Consider the following 5,563-nt stretch of genomic DNA (forward strand, 5'->3'; position numbering starts at 1 on the left):
GAATATCGAGGCTAAAAGAATCAATAGTGTCAAATGCTTCCGGGAAGGTAAGGAGCATTACTACCAAGAAAGTGCCACTAGATTGGGCATTAGGAACTCTTTAGTGACCTTAGAGAAAGGGTTTTCAGTAGAGTGATGGAGGCAGAAGTCAGATTCCAAGGAAGGGAAAAAGTGAATTTCCTGGAAGTAGAGGCAGGGGAGGAATACTATTCTTCCAACAAGTTTGTTATGAGACAACAGCTTAATTGGTCTAAGAATCAAGGGTAAATTTCTTCTTGTTAAAGATTGATATTCTGAAGTTATTTAGATAGACATCATTTCATGCGGCACAGGCCACAACCCACTTATGTCCCCTAATTCTGTTCAAGTCTTGTCTATATTCTCCCATAAATCCTCAACAGGGGGCTGGAGGCTTTCTTTTAGGTCTTGTGACATTGTATGGATATGAAATACAAGTGCCCATAGCTTTTGATAATTATAGCAAGCTCCCCGTACCTGGGCAGCCCAACTTATTTTCCTATCATATGACTTTATCAAAGCATCCTTTAGACATCTTCATCTCTGAAATTCTTTGCTGGTGATATGTTGTAGCCCATTCAGTCAATTACACTTATTAAGTGCCTATGTGCCAGACACTATTCTAAGTGTTGGGGATACATTTCCCCCAAGTCTGATAATATGTGTAACATCACACACATATAATCTTCTATCTACTGAGAGAAAAGAGATATGTGGAATATTATGGCATCATAAAAAATGACAAATAAATAATGAGATATTGAGAGAAACATGGGGGCAGTTGCAGGAACTGATGAAGAGAGTACCAAGGGAACAATTTATGCAATGCAATGAAAACAGTGTTAAAATGTAGTTGAATTCAGAGCACTTTCAATTCCCCAAATGTAATACAACCTACTCTCTTCCCCCATTCAATCCTGGACAGTGTCCAAATTTGGTATTATATCTGGATCTATATATATGCACATATATATGAATATATGCAATACATATAGAGGTATAAATATATAGACATTTATATACTTACATACATATGTGTTTGCATATGTATGCATATACACACATCTATATAGAAATGTATATGTATATATGCTGATGGAACATCTCTATGGTTTATCTATCCAACTGCATATCTTAAAGATAATGATGTTAAATATGAAACCAGACTTCTGAGATGTCAGGCAGTTATGATCACTACTCTAATGAAGGGCAGGCACTTTGGAATGGAATATTCTCCATTTGTAGATGCTGTGGATCTACTGAAATCCAGTCTCAAATCCAAGGCATGTGGCTGTACAAGTATCCTGCTACAAGCAAATGCCATAATGATTACCTGATATTAACTTATGGAGACAATATAAGGGCAAATTTAACTTTTCCAGCTCAGTGATGACAGGCAGTTTTGTATCAGAAAGAGAAGAAGACAGGGTAATTCCCTGTTCTATTTCTAGCTCTGCTTCTAATTATTTATGGAACCTTGGAAGGCTACTTGAATTGAGCCTCAGGTTCCTCAGTAGTAAAATGTGGGGTTTGGATTTGATGATCACAATATCATAGAATCTAAAATTTGGAAGAGACCTCAGCAACCATCTATGAACCTATAAATACGGGGATCCCATTATAATATAACTAACAAGTGTTTGTCTAGCCTCTGACTAGAGATGCACAAGGTTGATACCACCTCTCCAGGCAAGTGATTCTACTTATTCACCAGCTGTAAACTTGTTAGGAAGCTTTTTCTGACATCAAAAACCCATCTAGATCTAGCACTCCATGATTGTAGGATGTACAGTTTTAAACTTGTTAGATTATGAATTTTAGAGATCTTCTTTTGAAGACAATTTGAGCCCATTAACATTGAAAAGGAACTTTGCAATACTTTCATACAACATACTGAAATTACCTAACCTGAAGATACAATCTGTTACATGGAGGGCTACCCTTTATAAGATACCAAAAACAGTCAAGAAATGCAGAAAAGGTATTGTAGAAACAGCTTAAATTATATAAAACTAACAACTTAAGATTCTTTACATATACTCATATAATGTCAGAATTTGTTGCTACTAAGATTGATCTTTCTGTTACATTATAGACCACTGAAAAAAGCAATTGTAGGACTTCCTGCTGATGTCTAAGATACAATATTTTTTACTCTCACAACACTGAATTAAATCTCATCATAATACCAAACCCTGACTTTAGATCATGCTTGAGCATATGAAAATGAAGTTTTTTTAAAAATAATGTAGGTAATGTATACAGTGTTAGCCAGCTGAACACAACTATATCATATTATACATCACTGGGCAGTGTTATGTCAACTGGTCCCTCTGCTGGGTAACTAGGAATTTCTGATGATGTAGCATTTATTTAGAAAGTTGATTATAACTTACACAATGTTCCTATTGGAAATTCTTTATACCTCATGCAATCCCAGAGGTCTTAAATATTCTGACACAGTCTGTTCCATCCCAGAGCTAGCCTTCAATTCAGGAGATCCCTGGGAATACTGATTAATTTGGCAGTTTTCCTCAAAGGTTTACCTTAGGTGGTCTCCAGGGATGGGGGAGACCGAACAAATTCAGGGGGTTTGCAAGCTAACTGAAGCTCTGGGTGAGCCCCAAGACTTAGAGTAATGCTTGGAGAGTCTAGAGGGTAGAAACTGGTCTAAGTCTGAAGTGATTAATTTTCTGGAACAACTTGTCATAGTTTTGGAAGGTTAATTCTACTGGGTAGATGATCTGAATCCAGTCTAGTTTGGGTCAGGGAAATTACAAAGGTTTCAAGGCTTTAAAAATCAACCTGAGACAAGGGTATTATTATCTTTAAAGTTAGTTATGTTCATAACTTTGGAGTCATTCTTGACTTTCCAATTCCTCACTAGAAATATACATGTTCAGTTGTAAGGTCTTGTCCATCCTCCTCCATGATGTCTCTTTCATCTATCCCTTTTTCTTACACAGCTACCATCTTACCTGAGATCATCTCATCACCTGTCTCAACAGATAGAAAGAGAAATACAAATAAATATGAAAGATATTCTAATGCATGCAAAGCTATACTAATATATACCAAAATATTCAGCAAAGAGTTGGAAACAAAGTTAGCACCCAAAGACAGGAGAATGGCTGAACAAACCATTATATCTGGAGGTAATGTAATATTATAGTGTGCTAAATAATGTAGAATAAGAGGAATTTGGAGGAGTAGAATAAGCAGAACCAGAAGAACAATATATAAAGGCTACGATAACGGAAGTGAAATGGCCACTAAAGGGAAGCCTGCAATTAAAAAAACGAACAATAATGGTCCTGGGAAGCGTATCACAAAATATGTTTCCCTCCTTTCAGGAAAAAAGGGGAGCAGATTTCAAGAGCAAAATGCTGCACACGTTGTCAAACATGGTCACTGCTATCAGTTGCTTTTGGTTAACAATTTTTCTTTGATTACAGCAGATGGTTCAGTTCTGTACGGGGAAAAGCTATCTCCTAAAAAGACAGTTACATAAAAACAAAAGATATTTTGTTTGCAGTCCGTAAAACCTACTTTGTTGAATACTTCTAAGCTGTAGGCCTTACCAGGTTGCTCAAAAATCTCAAAAACTTTAGTGTCTGTCCAACTTCTATAGGAAAAAAAATACAAAATCCTTACTCTGGCATTTAACTCTCTATCTTCCCCCATAATCTGGCTCCCATTTACCTTTCAAGACATATTATATTACTCTCATTTACAGACTCTGTTATTCCAGCCAAACTGGACTACTAGTGATTCTTCAAACTTAATACTCCATTTCTTTTCTCATTTCTTACCTGGAATGCTCCTCCTTCCTGATCACTGCTTAAGCCTTAGAATATTTGTCTTCCTTCCAAGCTAAGTTGAGATACCACCTTCTCATTGAAGCCTTATTTATTAGGTGCTAGTGTTTTCTCTCTTCTCAAATTCCCCTATACTAGAGGGGCACAGTGTCTAAAAGGTCAGACTTGGAGTCAGACCTGGCTTGAATTCTTCCTCTAATGAGCACTAGCTATATGACTATGGGTTTGTAGACTATGATGGAAGCACCATAGCTTCCAATTTTTTAGTTTCATCTATTTTTATGATCTCTATCTCCACTCTATCTCATCTACTCTTGGGGATGGTTTCACCTTACACTAACTCTTAGCCCAGACTATTCACTGAACTTCTAAGGTTTTGAATTCTGAAATTGCTCATTGTGGTCAGTTTTTTGTCTTTTCACTCCTCTCACAGCCTCATCCCAGGTAAACCTGTTCATCATTGCTATCACGACCTCCTCAAGCTCTCCTCATTCTTCTAGATGGTTACCTCTTCTGGCTTCCCTTTTTTACTTCATAGTTTTGGTTTTAAAGTTAGTCAGATGAACAAATGAACAAAAACACTGTGTTATACCCCTGGATACTTTGCTCACTTATCCTGATGGGTTTTAGACCCTGATAATTCTTAATCCTGAGTTAATCCCACCATCCACTTTCTCTACTATTCAAATATCCGAACATTTCTGTTAGCAGTCAAAATTGACTGCAGAATCATGTTGTCTTAACTCAACTGGGCACTCACTCTGGCAAAGCACTTCTTTTATTCATCTTTGATCGATGTGGGTATCAGAACTGCTTTTGTCTAGTAGAAAGAGTTGGGCAAAATGATTTCATTCTCTATTTTTGTAAAATTTATGTAGCATAGGAATTGTTTTCCAAATGTTTGATAGAATTCATTTGTAAATCTTTCTGAACTGGATTCATTCCTCTTTGGGAATTCATTTATGACTTCTTAACATTTATCTTTTAAAGATTATGTTATTTATAATTTCTACATTGTTGGTTTTAGTAGTTCATATTTAATATTAATGCCTTTCATTTAAAATTTAAGTTTTGTTGACATATAACAAGGCCTGACATGTTCTGATAATTTTCCATATTTCTTCTCAATTTGGTGTGAATTCCATATGGCTTAAAAGGCAGAGAACTAGACTTGGAACTAGTATAATGCAAACTTGAATCCTACTTCTTCTAATTACTATCAGTGTGACCTTGGACAAACAATTTAATTACTTTCAACCTCAATTTCTCCATATGAAAATGGGGATAATAATCACTTCTTTATCACAGGGCTGTTCTGAGGCTTAAATAGAGAAAGAAATACACACACACATGTGTGTGTGTGTGCATTGCTTTGCAAACCTTAATGTTCTATATAAATGTCAGTAATTACTGTTAATTTTTCCCTTGTAATCTTTTATTTTTATTATTTTGTTGCCCCCTCTTTTGGGGAGCTCGATTAGCTAAAGATTTATTGCTTTTATTACTATTTTTAAAAAGTCTCTTTGCTTTGTTTAACAACTCAATAGGTTTTTATTTTTAATTTTATATCTCATTTAATTTTCAGAATTTCTTGTGTTTGGAGATTAGTTTATTGTTTTCCTAGGGTTTTCTTTATTTAATTGCAGGCTCAATTCATTTATCTTCTTTCTCTTTTATTAACATAAGTGTTTAGACATTTAAATTTTCTTCTAAGGTCTGTTTTAGTT

The sequence above is a fragment of the Trichosurus vulpecula genome, chromosome 1, assembly GCF_011100635.1.
Source record: "Trichosurus vulpecula isolate mTriVul1 chromosome 1, mTriVul1.pri, whole genome shotgun sequence".
In the NCBI taxonomy this organism is placed as follows: Eukaryota; Metazoa; Chordata; class Mammalia; order Diprotodontia; family Phalangeridae; genus Trichosurus; species Trichosurus vulpecula.